We start from the raw sequence: 21,673 nt of genomic DNA, 5'->3' as shown, positions 1-21,673 counted from the left end.
CGTGACAAGAAAAAGGCCATTGTCATGCCTGGGCATAAAACAAAAAAATCCACTTCTTATGTGTGGAATTATTTCTACCCAAATCCAGACAACAATTGTATAGCCATTTGTAGTGTATGTGAAGCCACAGTCAGTCGAGGGAGGGACCTTAACCATCTTGGAACCTCGTCTATGTTACGCCATTTAACGAGAGTTCATGGCAAAGTGTTGGGAAAAGCTGAAAGTTCTTCCCAAAAGAATACAAGCACTCCCTCATCAGCTAAGACCCTCCGCTCACGACATACCGACGGCTACAAAATACACCCACCACACCATCCTCATCAATATCCTCAGTAGCGCTCGGAGTTAGCCCGGCATCCCACTTAAGGCTGGATGACTCCGGCACTATTATTGATTCCTCTGAAGAAAGCGTTAGTTCTGCTGCTGCTGTTGCTGCTGCTGGGGGTGAATCGTCATCCCAGAGGCAGGTTAATAAAATGAGCAGTCCTACATTTCAGCAATTAACTGTGAAACAATCATTTGCGAGGGGAAGCAAATATGACAGCAGTCACCCAGTCGCCAAGCGAATCACAGACGCCATGGCTGCAATGTTAGTGTTAGATCTGCGTCCAATCTCCACAATAAACGCAGCTGGTTTTTCACAGTTAATTGAGGTTTTGTGTCCGCGTTACAGAATTCCATCGCGACACCATTTCTCCCGTAAAGCTATTCCACAACTATACCAAAAAGTGTGTAAAAATGTAGAGATTGCGCTGAAAAATGCCATTCTGCCCACTGTTCACTTAACCACAGATATGTGGACAAGTGGAAGTGGCCAAACCAAAGACTATATGACTGTGACAGCCCACTGGGTTGGTCATTCACCTTCACCAGCAGGAACAGCAGCAGCATGTACACCACTACGTAACATTTGTCACAGGCAGGCCACTCTTTGTATCACCGGCTTCACTAACAGGCATACGGCTGACAATTTGTTACGCAAACTGAGAGATGTGATTGATGCATGGCTTATACCACTCGGACTCTCCCCAGGGTATGTCATTTCAGATAACGCCAACAATATAGTGCGAGCATTACAGCTGGGTGATTTCCAACATATTCCCTGTTTTGCTCACACCATCAACTTGGTGGTGCAGAGCTTCCTACTAAATAACCGTGAGGTGCAGGAGATGCTTCGGTGGCCCGTAAAATTTCAGGCCATTTCAGGCATTCAGCCACAGCATGTAGGAGATTACAGCAGCTCCAAGAGCAGTTTAACTTGCCCTGCCACCAACTTAAGCAAGAGGTGGTAACTCGGTGGAATTCCACCCTGTACATGCTTCAGAGGATGGAGGAACAGCGCAAAGCCATCCAAGCATATTGCACAAGTCATGACATTGGGAAAGGAGGGGGGATGTATTTCACTCTTGCACAGTGGGGAATCCTTTCAGTGCTGTGCAAGGTGCTGAAACCATTTGAAGTTGTGACATGTGAGGTCAGTGCAGACTCTGCTAGTTTGAGCCAAGTCATTCCTTTAATTAGACTATTGGAAAAGCAGCTTGAGAAAATGAAGGAGGAGCTGAAAGCAAGCAATTCAGCAAAGTATGTTGGCCTTGTCGATCAAGTACTTAATTCGCTTCACAATGATCCTCGAGTTATTAAGATCTTGAACTCGGATCAGTACGTTTTGGCCACTGTGCTTGATCCAAGGTTTAAAACCTACATTGAGTCTTTACTTGTAAATGAGCGAGATGTGAACTTTTGCAAGGAGCTATTGCTCAGCAAGTTGGCCGCTGAACTGGGCCTCGGCTTGACGACGTGTCCTCCTTCACTTTCTCAAGCTGTTGCTCGTAAAAAATTAAATTTCCAAAAAAGAAGCAGGGAAGACACAGGGGGCAGACGAGAACAATTTAACATCTGGGCTGGTTTGAAGGATTTTTCAAAAAAATGTGTCACTTTGCCCATAACTCCATCCAATATGAGTATAAACATGCAAAGGATGGTGGAGGATTACTTTCAAGAGGTAGTTGATATGGAAATGTCAGACAGTCCCTTTCCTTACTGGGAAGAAAAGCAGGCCATTTGGAAACCCATGTACAAACTTGCTTTGCAATACCTAAGCTGCCCACCCTCCAGTGTGTACTCTGAACGAGTGTTCAGCACAGCAGGGAACTTAGTCAGTGATCGCCGTAGAAGGTTACTTCCCAAAAATGTGGAGAAAATGATGTTTATAAAAATGAACTACATCTTCCACGAGGAAGGCCTTCACCATCCAAGACATCCAAGCACTGACTGTTCTCTAATGGCGGATTCAAGCGGCGATGAATTGATAGTCTGTGATGATGACGTACACACTGATGAGGGTGAGGATTAAGCTGAAGATGATGCCGATAACATATTTTTAAAACTTTCTATGTAAGTGTAGGGTGCAATCTACCCCCAAAGAGGAAAGGGACTTGTGGCATTTCCATATCACATACCATCTTGAAAGGCTGCTGTTAGGGCAATTTATCCTTAAGGGTAGGGTGTCATAGACAGAGTGACCCTAAACTGGCTATGTCCATTTTTCATAATATTGTACAGTCTATAATGGCTGAATTTTTGGGTATTTTATACAAGTGGAGGGGGGCCTAGAGAGACAGAAACCAAACTGGCTTTTTCCATGTCAATTAATATTGTACAGTCTATAATGGCTGAATTTTTTGGTATTTTATACAAGTGGAGGGGGGCCTAGAGAGACAGAGTGACCCCAAACTGTCTTTCTCCATGTCAATTAATATTGTACAGTCTATAATGGCTGAATTTTTTAGTATTTTATACAAGTGGAGGGGGGCCTAGAGAGACAGAAACCAAACTGGCTTTCTCCATGTCAATTAATATTGTACAGTCTATAATGGCTGAATTTTTTGGTATTTTATACAAGTGGAGGGGGGCCTTGAGAGACAGAAACCAAACTGGCTTTTTCCATTTCTTTACATATTTAACTATAAGTGTAGGGTGTAATATACATTCAAAGACGATGGCTGCATTGCCAATATGCATAGATGGAGAGGAAGACAATCTGTTTTGTGTGTAGAATAGGCCTACCAACGAAGAATTAAACTGTTTTTTTGGATGATTTATTACCTCAACAATTAGATTACTTGTCTCTAAAACAGTTGGAGCACTAAATTGGGTTAATTTAGGCCCAAAAACATGGATTTTCCAAAAAAATAGCAAAACAAAACCAAACAAAACCAAAACCAAAACACGCAATGGCGGTTTTGCAAAACCAAAACCAAAACCAAAACACGACGGTAATCCAGATCCAAAACCGAATCCAAAACCAAAACACGGAGGTCAGTGACCATCTCCAAAAAAAACCCTCTATGTACAGTAACTTCAATTAATATGTATGTGATTTTAATACTCTCAAATTCCTCTTTATGCTTGTAAGTTGATTAATTGTTTCCCTTATGTGGTTTATAGATATGTTTATTTTTTACTGTACATTCGAAACATAGTGTATTTTTAAGAATGTTCTACATTTAGTCTTGACAAATCTGAAGTAAAGCAAATAACAAAAGGTTGGGTTTACTTTAAAGGTTCATTTATTACATGTCTCTGTAATTTCATAGCTGGATGCCATCATAACACTGAGAAAATCTGTCCCACATCACAAGCTTAGCATATAGAATACATGGATTTTATTTAATGCAGTCCACCGCTGTTGTCTTCTCAGAAACAAGTACTTAAATATACAGCAATTTATACAGTTTGTATAATTACTGTTAAGGTACGGGTATGCTTTAATAGATTGCAATTCATTGTTTACTTCAGTAAATACAGATACTAATTCAGTTTAATTTGGAATTTGATCTGACTGACTACAGAACTGGAAAAAAAGATCTAAAATTAGATTTAAAGTAATATATTTGCAGCTCCATCTAAAAATAAAAAGATGAATGTATATTCTCTTACTCTCTACTGTCATAATTAAGCATATTGTTTATTAATTGCTTCACGTTAAAGGGATTTGAAAATATTTTCCTATTTGTGAGATCAGTTTCGTTATATTTTGCATCACAAACATATAATACCTTCTCACGAATGTCTGATCCACTGCTTTTATCAATACAAGACACCTCCATAGGTTTAGTCACTGTAACAATGAATGTGAGACTGCCGGTGAAAAGTTCCCATGGGGAAATCTATTTAAAATGGACAACGGCGATACAAGTTTTAAATGATTTTCTGTAATTTATTAGTTATAATGATTTTAATTTTAAATTTCCATCCAAGGCTGACATAGCATAGGTTGAATGCCTTGACTTGGACTGGGCAGCACGGTGGCTAAGTGGTTAGCACTTCTGCCTCACAGCACTGGGGTCATGAGTTCAATTCCCGACCATGGCCTTATCTGTGTGGAGTTTGTATGTTCTCCCCGTGTTTGCGTGGGTTTTCTCCGGGTGCTCCGGTTTCCTCCCACACTCCAAAAACATACTGGTAAGTTAATTGCCTGCTATCAAAATTGACCCTAGTCTATCTGTCTGTGTGTGTGTGTATGTTAGGGAATTTAGACTGTTAGCTCCAATGGGGCAGGGACTGATGTGAATGAGTTCTCTGTACAGCGCTGCGGAATCGGTGGCGCTATATAAATAAATGATGATGATGATACTAATGGGTGTATACAACAAGGTAATCATCGATAATTACATTAAAATTGTGGAAACAGTTAACTTCACTATAATACTTGTGAGAAGTCTGAAAACTTATATTTCCTATTCTCAATTGTAAGAAATCAAGTGGAATTGTAGTTTGGAAGACCTTCTTAAATACTCAAAAAAGTCGATAAGATAGGATTCCCTTTATTATCAAGCATAATTGTTATGAAAAAAGAATACTGAATGTCATTTTAAAGCATTGGGATATTATTCGAATGGACCCCATTCGGAACAACATTATTTAAGAACCGATATTGTATTCATGAAAAATATAAACCACAAAAACACTTTGGCTATCAGTATGCCTATGGAATTTGAGAAGAAACATGAGTCCTTGATGAGTGGTAAATGTTCTTCTTTACGTATGGCCACTGCAATGTTTGTAGGTTTGTTGATACATTAACAAAAACAAAATTCACAATTTTGATAACAGTAAAAAAAATAAGTTGAACAGCTTATGAACTTTCAATATACTATTTGTAATATACCTTTTACAATGTACCCGGCATCTCAAATACATAGGACAAACTTAAATTGAGAATACAAGGAGCCATTAGGAATACTAATAATGTTAAACGCCACTTAGTTTAAAAGCATTTCATTTTAAAATACAAGTCAGGCTGCCAATATATGACTTTCAAGGCTATTGAACATGTGGAATTAGGAGAGAAGGAGATATCCAGAAAAGGCTGTTAAATATGAAATGTTCTGGATATATCAATTGAATATCTTATCTCCAGGGGCCTGAATAAGAGTTATGAAATAGCATCATTTTTATGACTGTTCTTAAATCCACAGATCAGCTATGGTTTTATACTTTTTATCAATATACTAGTTTTATTACAGCATTTATTGCTGTTATTATAGCATTTATGATTGTACATATTTATTGAAGTTTCACCCATTTTCTTGTTAATATCTGGATATAATGTAGGTTCCTACTAGTGTTGTAGTTATTTTCCTCCCTTTCCCCTTCTCAGTTTTATTCACTTTTAAATGGTATTTTTAAATATTATTTTCTGTGCCTTTCAATGTATTACTTATTATGAATTTCATCGAAGGTTATTGACAGCTATTCTTATGGTTTTATTCATATTTATTGTATTTGAACTAATTGCAATAATATATACTACACTTCCCCTACTGTATTATATATTTTCGACTATGTAGCCTCGTTTATAATAAAAATAGCCACTATCTCTGTTTGGTTCACCTTCCCTTACTAAACATGACACCTACTATGCTATCTAATGGCCACCACATTCCTATTGAGTCATACTTAAAGATGGCAGCCACATCTCTATTGGGTCTGATTTAAAGATGGCTGCCTTCATTTTCTGTAATCCCGCAGTAAATTATGTGCCCACTCTAGCACTACAGCATACTGTATATTATGTATGCACAATATGTTTACAATATATATATATATATATATATATATATATATATATATATATATATATATATATACGGACTGCTATGTAGCTCAGTCTTCTTATTGGTTACTGTGGACAGATGCACTGTGGAATTGTTGAACTACAAGTGTGGCTAATGCAACTGGATCCCCCTGAAGAAGACTTATTAACAAGACGAAACGCCTAGGGGCTATTCAAATTCTGTACCTTTGTTCCTCATTTATGACCTTGGCGGGTGATATTGTACCTGCTGGAATTTAGACAATGGTGGACTGAAGTTTTCCTAGCACTGCTCCTGACACATTAAGGTCTGATGAATCAACTCTGAGTATATACCTTTGGCATATACTTTTCAGAGAACCGTTCTTATTTTTGTTTGTACGTGTATTTTTTACATTTATGATTAAATTTGGTTTTATATGTACTACAATATTTAGTGCTTCCTTTTGTTGCAATGTGTCTCTGTGCTAAACAGATTGAAAAGTAGATTTGTGGTATGGAAATATAAAGGATTGGATCAGTAAACTTTTTACTATGTTTTAATTGGCACACAGAATCGATACTCTGATATATAATGGTGCATTAACTTTTACTGCATTATATCTGGTCTTTCTATTTTTATCTCCTGCTTGTAATTTTGAGGTTTCAGCCCAGCAGAGGTTTCCAGATGCCAAATTAAGCACATATAGATTTTACTAGAGCAGCTTGCAATTATTGGCCACTATTCATATAAACTATTAAACTATTAGACGCCTTGTTCTTTACCTTTGTTCACAGTTTTAGTTTTTTTCCTACGTGATGAACCATCGGGCATTTAAAATAGCAGCATTTGCCTACTGTATTTACAAAGTGTTCTGATCTCTTTATTGTTGTCTTGAGGTTAACATGTACACAAAATCTTGAAAAACTTAGGTTGAGCACACTTTTCACTTTATAGTTTGCAAAGCATTTTCCTGTTTGGATTTGGAGCAATATATCTATTTCTTCTTTTACATTTTTTAACATGTAATATTTTTTTACAGCTCCACAGCGCATGTGTGAACTGGCAAAGCAGGGTCACACATGTGCATGGGCATCCAGTATAAAGGTTTTTAGTAAATTGTGACAATACTAGGTTTTCTATCACTGCAATAAGGGTGATAGAAAACAGGCCCTATTGGCATTTCATAGTAAATTGGCCCCTTAATGTTTTTCTGTTTAAACTGTAAAGGAGGATTAAAGATTATGTGGTATTTTCAAACATTATACCTATAATGAATTAAATATATATGTTGTTTTAAAACAGTTTAACCGGACTACCATTAAACTCAAGGAGTAAATATATTGAACTGCAATTATGTCAAATTGCTGATTTTCTGAGGTTTTAATGGCCATATTTAAAATGACAATTTCATTAAAGGCAAAACCCGGCGATTACGTGTAACCCAAGATTTTGAAAATTGAAATACAATAACACTTTATAGTAAAAAACAATAACATTCTTTGCTGTATCTCATAATATTACTCATAAACTGCACACTGTTTATTCTCCTCCTCAATGCACAAAACCTATCCTACCGTTTAGCCTTACACTCTAAAAAAAACCTTATATATAAATAATGACACTGACAACTTTTGATTTTGGGCAAATAGAGGTCACAGTTTACTAATCAGTGGAAATATGGTGGCAGGGAGAGCAATTGCAAGTCAGCTAACGACTAATAGCAAAACCAAACAGTGTATGGCCACAGGCACTAACCGCTGGTCCCAGGGCATCATCCTTTACAATTAGCCAGTGCTAAATCTAGAGTCATTTTGACTACTCCCCCTCTGGGCTCACAAAGACTTGCCCACACAAAGCAGGTCCAGGGGTCCCCTACACCAATTGCCAGGGTGCTTAGAAAGGGCTAGTGACATGCGGCCAATCAGCGATAGCACCGTGTGAATTAGCCGCTAACTGCAAGAGCTCTTCTGCCAAGTGTGTCTCCTGTGTCACTGGGGAAAATAAATATGGTTAAACATCAAACAAAATTGCAGGGAGAGTTGGAGAGCATTTTTGCAGCAAAAATAGCCAGCAACCACCAGGATGAATATATGGGTCATGCAGGACCCCTCCTCCGTGTATCCTATAGGTTGGAGAATGTCAGCAGACTTAATCCCTAAATAGGTAAGTGCATAACTCGGGACAAACAGATGCGTTTACGTACGTCTGGCGCCTCACTTGTCAAAATGACTGCAATAGTCTATTAAAGACTAGCTGTCATATAACTACATTTTAAACAGATATTTGAACAGACAGCATCTATATAAAAATAAGTTAAGTTTAGTATGTGTTATAACAATATAATTCATTCTTAATGCAGTTTTTCATGTGTCTGCATGAGGTTAGCCATCATCTCTGCTGATAGAACTTTTCTGGAATACTAATATAGAGCAAACTCAGTGGCAGGCGCATGCTCAGTGATCCTTTGAAACTTCAGTGACATCATCTAATGACAAGAGAGGCCATAAGCCAAGCACACTTGTGTGCTTGGCTTATACATGTTGGCTTATACATGTGTTTGTACAAGTGCCATGTGCTTACCTATTCAGAGTTAAGTTTCTCTGCATCCCCAGGATATCGTATACACAGGGAGGGCTTTCGGCTTCTCTATATATTCTCCTCCCAGTGGTAATGGGACTCTTTTTTGCTGCAGGAAATCAAACCCTCCTTCCCTTCATATATATTTACGGTATTTACGTTTGTATGTTGGTGTTAACACTTTTCTCTCCCCCTGTACAGCGCAGTCACAGGAAGAAATTTGCAGTGAGTGGCTAATTCATATGATGCTTACGCTGATTTGCTAGCAGGTCACTGTCCCCCTCGAAGTAACATGGCTCTTGGTCCTTTTGTGTAGGGGACCCATTGACCTGCTTTGTGTGGGCATGTCATTGTGAGTTCAGAAGGGGTATAGTCACTCTGACACTTGGACCAGTGGTTAGTGCCTGTTGGTCATACATTGTTTGGTTTCTGCTATTAGTTGTAGCTAACTCGCAATGTGCCTTCTCCACCACCAGTTCTTGTTTTAATAAACTGTGACCTTTATTGTCAAAATTTACTGGGGCCCATTTTTTTATTTACTTACTTATAGTAATGAGTCTTAACATGTGAATAGGGGTTTAGTGCAATGAAAAAAAGGCATCAATAGTATGCAGTTTAATGAAATATGGCCGCTTTCAGCATATTCACTCTGAAGGATATAGGATTGTCAGTCCACAGGACAGTCCCTACTAACAATTAGTTGAAACAATGCTTGCATTTTATCAGGAACTGCTAGACAGAGAGAAAAGATTTAGTCACAGTTTTATTTTTGGCAGATAATAATCACTAACAGGTACATTTACATGTATACATGAACAGATATGTCATTTGCAACAGAAATTTTAAATATGCTTTGAACAAACTCTAAGCACTTAAAATAGACCTGTAGATATAAATCGGGTTGTTATTTTAGTTGTAATTTAGCCATGGATATTAGCACCATAACTCTTCCCATTGTTCTCTCTCCCTATGATTAACATGGTCTGCAGTGACTAAAAACCTTTATTCAGTCACATTATATACGACCCACTCTCTTGCAAGTTCAAATTACACTACAGCAAGAATGTTCTAGGAATTCTTGCAGAATAAGTGTGTTTATTATTCTGATCATATTTCTCCAAGTATTCAGAAGTCAACATAATGCATTAGTACAACAATGCACAACTTGGGAAAAGTGTGTGTTCAGGTATATCATGTTCCACTCAATTTATGCATTCATTTTGTTTTCATTTTTTTATTAAGATGGTTTAATTGTATATTGAATATCAAGAATAACTGCTATTTGAATGTTTCATTTACTGCATAAAAGTCTAGGAAAATATTCAGTTGTGATTTAACCCTTTTTCTATTTCTTATTGTTATGACCCAGGTGGGCATGTGTAGTGTTTCATGTGGGTGTGAAAGAGTACATCAATATAAATCAACATGTTCTATCTAAACAAATATTTCCCAAAAGTATATCTCACAATCACTGTTAAAAGTCCTGCCACCGCTAACATTGAGTTCAAGAACTGACAGTCCTAGAAAGTCTCCAGTTACCCTCTGTCTTATCCCAAAACCAATCACACCCTAAATTATTCATAGATGGGTGTATTATAAAAACTAATCCAAATTGTGAATTATTTAATGACACAAAGATGGAAAGCTTATTAATGTGATTTAATATGACAAACGATCACAATGCTTACAGAGTAAAACTTGTGATAAAAAATAGACATACAGAAATGTAAATGCAAAACAGTTTCTTTAAAATTACAAACATGGGTTCTACAAATATGTTCTATAAATATATTATAACTCTATTCTTGAACATAGTAGAGATATGGGGGTAAATGTATTAAGCTCCGGGTTCTTCAACACCCGCGAGTTCGGCGTCTTCGGCGTTTAAATTTAAAGCAGCGCTGCCTTGTAAAGGGAAACTTCCCTTTACAAAGCAGCACCGCTTTAAATTTAAACGCCAAAGATGCCGAACCCCACGGGTGTTGAAGAACCCGGAGCTTAATACATTTACCCCATGGCATTAATTCCACTAAACATGGTATGATTTCCAGTACATAAGCATATGAAACGTGATTATTTTATATGGATTCGTTGGGAAGATAAATTATCTCTATAAGTACTTTATGGAGCATGTAAATGTCATTGACAAATTTTCACACACTGGACCCTTCAGCTTGCATACCAGGGACCGGCATGCGCACCTAGTCTCCTCCGCCCTGGTTCCCAAATGCTGCTCTGATGGCAGGCGCCATCTTGTATTCAGGTATGGGCATGGGCAGACCCATATCTTATTACTTCTATTCTCTAGTCATATAATGATTGGTTGGCAGTCCCCCTCTTTGCATCTTAATAGTTAAGGCACCTGGTCAGATCTTCATGTTGTATTACCTGTCTAGTTGTGAGATTATTTGGCTCCCTGAATCCTGTTATCCTGTGCCTCCAGTTTATCACACATTGAGGTCTTAGCCGAACTTACCACATCTGTCACTGTCATATCACAGCTACACGGGTCCCTTCTGGTCGCCTGCAGCATTCCTGTCCATCACATCTTCGTTTGTAAACAAACACATACTGTTTATTCTGCTGCATGGGCGCAGCCATCTTGGATACAGTCAGGTGATCATTCATAATCATTCATAATCAACCAGATTCAGCAGCTGTGATCACATGAAGTGTGCGACCAATAGTTATTTGGAACACCCTATTTAAACCTGCTGCTGAGATCTGTTCATTACCAGAAGAACACACTTCTTTCCTGAGGATAGTTCTTGGATCCAAGATCCAGTTGTTCCTGCACTGTTCCTGAATATCCTGCGCAGTCCTGAGTTTGCCATTCTGTGTCCCGGTTCTGAGCTCCTAGTCCCTGTCTCCAGTTCCAGTTCGTTTCCATGTGTTTTCTATCTGCGTTCTTATTAGTGGGTTCCAGCCCCGTGTTCCTGGCCGCAGGTGCTCGGATTGAGTTCCTATGAACAGTTCCAGTCTGTAATTACACCGGATTCCAGTTCAGTACTCAGGTACATCCTCCGATCCTAAGACTCCTATACTGCTTGTGCTACTCTGAGTGCTCTAGATGAGAAGAGATAGAATCAAGGACACCAGGTTCCGTTTTAGTCCTGCTTCAGCTAGGCCCAAGGGGTCTGAATTGGATCGAGAAATACAGACGACCGTGACATAATTCTTCAATTGTGCCTGATTTCCAGCGTCTCCTGCTTCTTAGCAAAACCTGGAAATCCAGCTATCCTGCATCTACAGTTCATCCATTGTATCTGGAAATCAGCAACTCCTGTTCCTGAGCTAAACCTGGTAATCCGGATATCTTTTGCCTGCAGTTCTTCCATAGTCCTTGGTAAACCGCCTCTACTGCTTCTGAACTAAACCTAGTGATCCATGTATCCTGTACCTGCAGCTCTCCTATTGTGCCTGATTTCCAGTTTCTCTTGCTCCTTAGCTCACACCTAGTTCCTCCATTGTACCTGATGACCAGCCTTTCCAGCATCTGAGCTAGACCTGGTAACCCTGGTATCCTGTACTTGCAATTCTCCTACTGTGTCTGATCTCCATTGTCTCCTGCTCCATTACTAAACCTGGTAATCCTGGTAACCTGTACCTGCATCTCACCTACTAATCTTGATATCCTGCCATCTAATTACATTCTCTAGACGGTCTCGCCTGGTACCCACCCAGAAAACTGCAACCTGCGGAGGGAAGCGGCCAAGCCCAAACCTTCTGGTGAACACCTTCACTCCATTAGACTCCACACCTCCGTGGTGGGTTGAGTCAAACCACGCAGACTGTGAAGGACCCTAAAAGTCTTGTCGAGTTTCGTGATACAAATTTTATGTTGTTACTCTTAGCAGTTACAAATGTAGGCCTTCCATAAACATGTATTATAAGAAGTACTGCTTGACCTATTTCATATAAGGAATATACACTGAACTTATCAAAATGTTTATGAGCTCCTTAACTGTTGTTAGGCAAGTTGAGGGCAGACCTAATTCCCACATAATCATCTTGCCACAAATGTATATAAAAGTTTGTGGAAAAGTATAGAGTAGTAGAAGAGTGTCATCACTTAACGGAGAGGGTTGTTTAGTAGATCTACTATATACCATCTTAGCTGCGGGACCCCGTTATTGCTGTTGCCGTCTCTGTTACGTCTCTGGTGATCTCTATGGCCTACTTGATGACGGAAGCTGCCGTCACTTTTTCTGTGAACACGGGGATCAAGTATCCTGGCTCTTATGTCCAACGGTGAGCTTGGTGCCGAAGAAAAATACTGGGTACACAGTTACTCTGAGCTGGCAGATAACTGCAGGAATGTCCATGCAGCTCAAAAAGCAAAAACCTTCTCCAGAGCCAGAAGCGGAAAGAGGTAACTTGAAGATAAATTGTGAAGGACAGTCATGGTTGCCAACAGTGAGTAGTCTTAAGATTTCTATAATTACAATTAAATTTTTCATGCCTCCACCTTCCACTACCAGTGCTCCCTTTAAAAGATGGTTGCAGTCCACCAGCAAGTTGACAGTTCATTGAGCTTGTTGGTTATATCTTCTGGTGTTATTAAAGGTGTCAGCGGTGTTAATGTGGATGTTAAGCCACAACGATTTTAAACTTAAACAGGTTTTTGTTTATTGAACTTGAATAACAGTAGATATATATGCAGGTACTCACAGCTGGTATATCACTTTGTAGTATAGTTGCAGCAATCAGGCAATACAGGTTTTATGCAGTATTTCAGATGCAGGCAGAATGGTAAAATACACTGTGTCTCTATACCTCTGCACATCCGTGCAGGAACTTCTTATGTGGGCACAGACTACTCTTATAAATCTAAGTATACTGTGGAGCCTCCGGTCACACACTTTAGGATACTTTGGGGGACATATAGCATATATCTAGTACGCAGCTATCTGCTACTGTGCCTGTCCACTAGGACTGAATATCGGAAGTGCGAACTTTCGGTTCGGCGGTCCGCGCATGCGCAGTAGCGTATCTCAAACATTCTCAGGCTGCCCCACTTCCTTTCTTCCTAGACCAGGGATAAGCAGGGTTGCCATAGAGACGGAGAGACGGAGCTTATCGCTCCTATATACAACACACACCCTCGCTTAGTAACGTCTCCTGTCACACAAAAAAACAATTTCATTCTATGAAAAACCACATTATTCAATAAACTCTCTTTTTCCTGTAACAAGAAATCAAGGATTAATAAACAATGCAAATCATCAATTCTTGAAATTCTTTTTATTTTAGTCCAATGTCTTTTCTCAAGATTGATTGCAAATTGACTCACTCGATTCACATCATGTGAGACATCTGATTGAGTTCCAATACTTGCGTACATTAAGCTTCCAACAGTATTTCTTTAAGGGATTTCACTCATTTCCTCTCTCTCTTCACTGCTTTTTGGTGAGATTGCCTTTGTCATTGTTAAGCTTTTATCCACAGATGTGTTTGCTAGTTTTGCATCAAACATTCCACACTTGGTAATTATAGTTTCGATGTATGTCTGTTGATCAACTGTAACAGTTCCATCATTCAAATTTTGTACGATCCTCATGCATAACAGATTGCTTGCAGGACCTAGATCTTTTCATCTGAATTTCTTTTTCAACATGTGTTTGATACTGATGATGTGACTCGCTTGACCTGCTAGCAGTAGATCATCACACAACTACGAAGAACATCTTTTCCTCAATGGTTGTGTGATACAAGCAATGATCAGTCTCTGATCTATTAAAGCCCATGTCTTGCAGTACAGTATCAAATTTAATGTACCAACATGGACCACTTTGTTTAAGACCATAAAGTGACTTCCTCTACCAAGTCTTTAATTAAGAATGCAGAGTCAAAGTGAAGTTGATACAACAACAAATCATGGATAGTGGAGATGGCAATCACTAACCTTAGGGCACTGTATCTGGCAACAGGCAAGAAGATCTCTCCGTAATCTATCCCGGATGTTTGTGTGTAGCCATTGGCAACAAGGCAGGCTTTATAGCATGTGATGGTACCATCCGCATTCACCTTCTGACAAGAGACTTACTTGTTCCTGATCATTTTGCGGTTACTCGGCCTGTCAACTACAGTCCATGTATGATTGTCATCCAGGGGGTAAATGTATCAAGCTGAGAGTTTTCCAGCAGGTTTGAAAATTGGAGATGTTGTCTATAGCAACCAATCAGATTCTAGCTTTCATTTTGTAGAATGTACTAAATAAATGATAGCTAGAATCTGATTGGTTTTTCAAACCCGCCGGAAAACTCTCAGCTTGATACATTTACCCCCAGAGCTGTTAACTCTGTATCAATGGCAGTTTTCCACTGTTCCCAGTCGTCACTTGATTTTGCCTCTTCAATGTTTTGCGGTTCACAAGAGGCTAGATTAGTGAAATTATCGCTATATCTCTTAGGGGGAATACCTTTGTTACTCCTCGTAGATCTTCGTTTTCCGGTTGGGTATCCGCAATTACATTTTCTGACTCAGACACGATTTCTGCTGCTTGAACATCCAGCATCACAAACTTTTCTTACTTTTCTCCACTAAGTGGCGTGTTTTCGTGAAAAACAACATCTCTGAATTTAAGAAGATGTTTGTTATTAATATTCAAAAGCCTGTCTCCTTTACTCTGTTGGCAGTACCTGAGCATGATATATTGCACTGACCTGGAATCTAAATTTTGTCGCTTTTCTATAGGTATATGTGCATACGCCTTACAGCCGAAGACACAGAGATGGTTGACACTTGGCTTCTTTCTGGACCACACCTCCAGTGGCGTTTTACCTTTCACAGCTACTGTGGACACTCGGTTTTTAAGGTAATCTGCAGTGGACACCGCTTCCGCCCCAAAACTTTTCTCCAGACCTGCGTCATTCAAAATAGTCCGTGCACGTTCAACAATTGTTCTGTTGGCTCATTCACTCACACCGTTCTCTTCTGGCGTGTAAGCAATTGTCAGTTGGTGCTGTATGCCATATTTTCTTAAGAATTCTACTAAAGTCCCGTTGTCGTATTCTCCGCCATTGTTGGATCTCAAGGCTTTTAGTTTTAGGCCCGTTTGAGTCTCTACAAGGCTCTTGTATTCCACAATTTTCTGTACGACTTCACTTTTAGCTTTTATGAAGAAGGCATGTGTTATCCTAGTGGCGTCATCAATAAGTGTCAGGAAGTTTCTGTAGTCACTGACCGATTTCACCTCCATCAGACCACACACATCAGTATGCACTAGCACTAGTGTTGCTTCAGCTCCAGTTGCTGACTTAGGAAAAGAGTTTGCTTACCCTTGACTTACCCTGCTGACTTACCCAACGAGTTTGCTTACCCTTTATACAGCTCTCTCATGTTGGTCTCTTAGAACTGCTCACAATGATCCCTGTCACCATCCCATCAGCGAGTTTATGGATGTTGTCGTATCCCAGTTGACCCAGTCTCTTATGCCACAACTCCATTGATTGATTGGTGTCTGAAGCCGCCATCACATGATATTCTTCTATGTGTAGGACATCTGTGAATTGAACTTTGTACCCTTTTCTCTCGAGGATGTTTATAGCTATAAGGTTGGTTCCCAAATCTGGTACATACAGGGCGTCTTGGATGTCTGTAGTGACAGTCTCACATTTTATTCTTAGGCGAACTGTGATTCTCCCGACCTTCGATGCAATAAGAACGTTATCTGCAATTCCTTTCACTTAAATAGGATCACATGGTTTCAATGAACTGAATCATTCCTGATGGCAGCTAAAATGTCTTGTGGCCCCAAGTCTATTTACCAGCAGTCCTTCTTATGACTATTTGCTACATGCAATGACGACTCATTAGGTTTTTCACCCTTCTTCTGTTGACTACCACTTGAATCTTTCAGCCTTGGGCTTCTTGGACTTCACTCTTTTCTGTGTAGAGCGGTACTCTAAGCAATTGCCTCAACAGGAATTCTCTGTTTAAACTGCAGTAGCTTAGCTCTCACAATTTCTGTCATTAACTTGGTATCATTAGACTCTGAAGCTATTACAAGGAAATCATACTCTGATTCTGCAGCATTGCCATTGCAACTTCCTCGTCGTCCATCTGTGCTCCCACAGAGACCAATTATGAGATATTGACAGCATTTTGTCTATGTACTTATCCATGTTCTCACAAGTACTTAATTTAGTCTCGTACAGTGTACACCTCAAGTTTATCCTTCTCATCAGATCTTTGCCCTCGTACGCAGTTTTCAGAGCAGTCCACATCTCACTTGCTGAATCTTTATCATTAATGATAGAGTACATGTGCTGTTTTACAGCTAAGCCACTGATGCCCATGGCTCTTGGACCTCATCAGCATTTGGACTGGCATCTGGATCTACTGTGACTTTTCACAACTTTTCGTTTCATAATTTTCAGAACCTTTTAATTTAGCAAAGGTTATACTGGTGCCTATGCTGTGCATTTTTCTTTGTGTACTGAATAAAGGACTATTCTGTAGTATATCAGCTTCCTTTTATTCTTTTGTACTTCTGTTATCGTTCTTTACGTTTAAGTGTTTACTTTAACACACAGTGCTGGGCCCATAACCTGTTGAATATACCTTCTGATGTTATTAAAGGTGTCAGTGGGTGTTAATGTGGATGTTAAACCACAACGCTTTTAAACTTAAACAGGTTTCTGTTTATTGAACTTGAATAACAGTAGACATTTATGCAGGTACTCATAGCTGGTTTATCACTTTGTAGTATAGTTGCAGCAATCAGGCAATACAGGTTTTATGCAGGCAGAATGGTAAAATACACTGTGTCTCTATACCTCTGCACATCCGTGCAGGAACTACTTATGTGGGCACAGACTCCTCTTATATATATCTAGGTATACTGTGGAGCCTCCGGTCACACACTTTAGGACACTTTGGGGAACTTATAGAATATATCTAGTATGCAGCTATCCTCTGCTGAGTCTGTCCACTAGGTCTGAATATCGGAAGTGCAAACTTCCGGTTCTGTGGTCCGCGCATGCGTAGTAGCGTATCTCTGAAGTTCTCAGGCTACCCCAATTCCTTTCATCCTAGGCCACTGGGGATAAATAGGGTTGCCATAGAGACAGGGAGACGGAGTGTAGCGCTCCTATATACTAACACTTGTTCCTTAAACCAGTGTACCTGATTCTTCCATTAGATTATTTCATGTATGACCTTGGCTTCCTCTGACTACTGTACTGGCTCTCGACTCCTGGCATCCACAGACTAGTGTCTGCATACAGGGGTAGAGTTATGTTGAACGTAGCCATGTTTTGAGAGACAGAGGTACTTTTGACTATTTATTGCAGATTGATTCAAAGACTCTCATAGACTTCCTGCTTTTGGAATCCACCCTGCCTGATCAACTGTTTATTACTCTGTAGTGTGTCCTGCATCTACTTAAGGCCTTACGCTCATATTATCATCAATTCGCTGAACATTTCTGTTTCGGAAATTTAGGAGCATTGTTGCCCGTTCCATTTATGGAATTTATCTTCTGCTGCTATTTAGGTAGAGTCCTGCTCTTACTGACAATGAAAGTGAATTTTGTATAGTGTCCCATATGTTTACATTGAACTGTTCATGGTAGTAAAGGCACATCAAGGTTTATTTTATTTCAGGTGTCATATTTATTGAGTTATATGCAGTGGTAAATCCAGGACTTTTTGCGCAGTTCAGGACCTCGCCATTGCTCGAAAATCAGGGAACAACTTCCATTTTACTCTCCATACCTACCAGCTCTTTCCAGCACGTCAAAATTGAGACAATATAGTAAACTGGAAGAATACCTTGAGTCTCAGCCAAGATTTCATAAGGATTGTTAGGTGACAAAATATACCATCTTGCTGTACAAATTAAAGTACCTGCAGAAAACCAGTCAAACTCTCGTGCAAACAGCTTTGTGATGTTACAAAATGGTACAGATTGTGCACTCTGATACTTTTATTTTTGCTTTGTAAATGACCTCTATAGATTGTGTTTTGAAGGGCGACCTCTTTAGTGTGTGTACTCCTGGCGCTTATTGTGCTGATACTCATTAATATACTTTGCAGATCATTTCTGACTTCATTGTGACCTCCTACATCCTGAACATCTGCAATTCTTAAGGGAACTGTTATTCTGCATAATTACACTTTACTCCAATGCATTTGCCCTTCTTTTGGCAACTGAACCATATTCGTGTGGCTATCTTAGTTTCAATGTAGACATAATTGCTGTTTCTACTTTGGAAAAAAAAATAAAAATTCATGTAATACTTGATGGTATTAATAATTGCTACATAAACATTATTTCTGAAGTTATACAATACAATTGAAAAATAGATGTACATTGAGCAATAGCTCATGAAGTGCCATACATGAAAAGCAAAGCAGGTTGTCCTGTGAAGGTGATAAAACAGTACCTGAGTAGTCCCCATTATGTCTGAGCCTGATGCACGATGTAAACATTCGTAGGCAGAAGTGGAGGGAGAACGTGTGCTTGCAATCCAGCTTCAGGGTGCTGACAGAGCCTAAGATGGGAATGGACAGAAATGAAGAAATATAATGCACACAATGTGAAACATGAATGGAATAAACAGTGGCATACGAACAAAACAAGATGTGTGGCCTGAAAACATGATGTTGATCACTAACCAAAACAGAAAAGTATACAAAGATTCAACATGTAATATTTTTATATTAATGATATTATATTTATTTAAAATGCCTGTTCCATATCCATGTGTCTACTAAGAGCTCATGGTATAGGGTGGCCATTTACTCCAGCTTACACAGTGCATCTACATTTACAGATCGACACACCCACTGGTACACATCCCTATTAAGCAAGTTCACAGTACATCAACGCATCTGTTCTGCACATTCATTGCTCATTTATTTCAGAATAACAAGGAGACCATCTTTATCTTTTTGCATTTGTTGTAATGCATTTTGTGCCTGGAAGTAGCAAAAGAGCTAAAGTTAGTTTTAAATTATTATTTCCACCACCACAGAGGTGGTGTGTCAAAAGCAATGAAAAAAAGGACTCCTACACACAATTGTCACCACATCCTGAATTAAATATATTGTCCTACAAAATAAAATCTTGTTTTTGCATAGTCTAGCACATAATTGCATTTACCCCACAGTGGTGAAGACAACCCATCCTCCTGGGTACACCCTGTACAATATTTTCTCAGTACACATTTTGCCATCCAAATCCATGCACAATTTTGTAAATGTAAATGCCTCTGGTTCATGAATAACACTGATTTAGAGTTGAATGTAAAATTGCTACCTTTGCGTAAATGCAAAAATGTGTTCACCCACTTACACTTCTGTGATGGCATTTTGAGTCGCATGCATATTAATATACGTGCAACTTTAATTCTAGCGTATATGAATCCAGAGCAGAAGCCATCATCAACTCGTAAACTTGTATCAGGCCTATTGCACATGCAAAGATATACCTCCTAAAAGGTGTTTCTTAAAGTTAAGTCAAAATCAGATCCATCTTTATGGATCTTTATAGTTAACTTGCCTCTCTATATCATTTCTATACTCAACTTATATGTGAATCACCCTGACCCACCTCTCCAGGTGCAAGAGGCAACTCAAAATACAAAGTTGTGCACATGCGCATGGTGACAATGTTTTTACGCAAGTTGCATTTTTGTGTGGTGCAACTGCATCACTTTTAGTGGACATCCCAGGAGCAACACTGTGATTTCTCAAGAAGACAGACATTAATGAGACTAAACGCAAATGCTGTGTTTAGACAGCTACCAACACATAGGTGGGACTACCCACAAGTATCCCACCTATGAAAATATATCTTAATATTAATCCACTGACTATTACGTGGAACTATTAAACGGAATGTTTGACATGGATGGGGCTAACTATCCAAAACACCAAGCTTCCTAAACAGACTAATAGGTTAATATCCCTCATTTTTACTGCAACACGCTTCTTCCTGGCCAGACATTGAACTGTCCATTCGTGAGACTGATATAATGCTTTAGGAGATTGCATCAAAGGAGGCATGAACAGAAATTTTAAATGACTCTTTAGACATCTTTTACAAGACATGGAACCTGCAGCTTTTCATCTAAAATCCCAACCTACACTGCTAGATATCAAAGATTCGGCTGAACATTAACCACCTGTCCGACCAATACTTCTTCAGTAATGCCTCATATCATTTCCTTCCTATTCCGGGCCATGAGAAGCACTGTTCTGCATTGCATAGACAGTTCTGATATTATTTTTCTCAACCCGATTTAACTCCTCTTCCAACAATTACCTTAAATAAGGAGTGCTTTTAGTATTTAATAATATTTTACATATGAGAAAACTTAAATAAAACATTGGTTTCCAGAAAGAATACAATTTGGAAATTATTCATAAATGTTTTTCATAGCTAGGAGATATATTGCTAAATCTTAAAAAAACACACATTCGACACATTATAACTTAGTTAAAATGACTTGGGAAGTATATTATAGTGCTAGATGCCCTAATAAATATAAAAGATTACAAACTTAATAAGTTATATAATATGTCAATGATATTTCAAGTCAATAAGGAATTGGGAATAGTAAAAATTAGGAGGCTGTCTATAGAACTGTATATCTGAAATTTAAGGTCAATTTACATAGAAATATTTTCTACTTAACTACCTTTGCAAGTTTAAAATTTATTTTGCTACCCTATATTGACATATATTTTGCTATATTATTATTATTATTATTATTATTATTATTTTTAATTTTATTATTATCATCCTTTATTTATAAGGCACCAAAAGGGGTCCGCAGCACCGCTCAGAGAGCATAGGACGAAACAGAACATAGTATTACAAGACACTATACATTTTATAAAATACAAAAACCAATACAATTATATTTATTGAAAATGCTCAATAAAATACAGTCTTGTACAGTAACAGTGAACACAACAGTATTTTCTTTCAATGTGGAAACCGGGTAAGGTAGCTTGTTATTTGAAGCTGAATGTATATAATAATTTATACAATTAGCTTTTTCT

At 38.7% G+C, this 21,673-nt stretch overlaps 1 protein-coding gene across 1 annotated transcript in view; it reads right to left on the bottom strand.

The window, feature by feature from the left end:
- The window catches only part of DLGAP2 (DLG associated protein 2), a 953,423-nt gene that overhangs the window by 842,661 nt on the left and 89,089 nt on the right, over positions 1 to 21,673 (bottom strand). The window contains exon 2 of the mRNA XM_075202469.1: positions 19,048 to 19,155. The gene's annotated coding sequence lies outside the window, so the exon portion shown is untranslated. The remainder of the gene's footprint in view (positions 1 to 19,047; positions 19,156 to 21,673) is intronic.

The sequence above is a fragment of the Mixophyes fleayi genome, chromosome 3, assembly GCF_038048845.1.
Source record: "Mixophyes fleayi isolate aMixFle1 chromosome 3, aMixFle1.hap1, whole genome shotgun sequence".
Lineage (NCBI taxonomy): Eukaryota > Metazoa > Chordata > Amphibia > Anura > Limnodynastidae > Mixophyes > Mixophyes fleayi.
The sequence above is the reverse complement of the archived record's forward strand: the minus strand, read 5'-3'. Positions and strand labels throughout refer to the sequence as shown.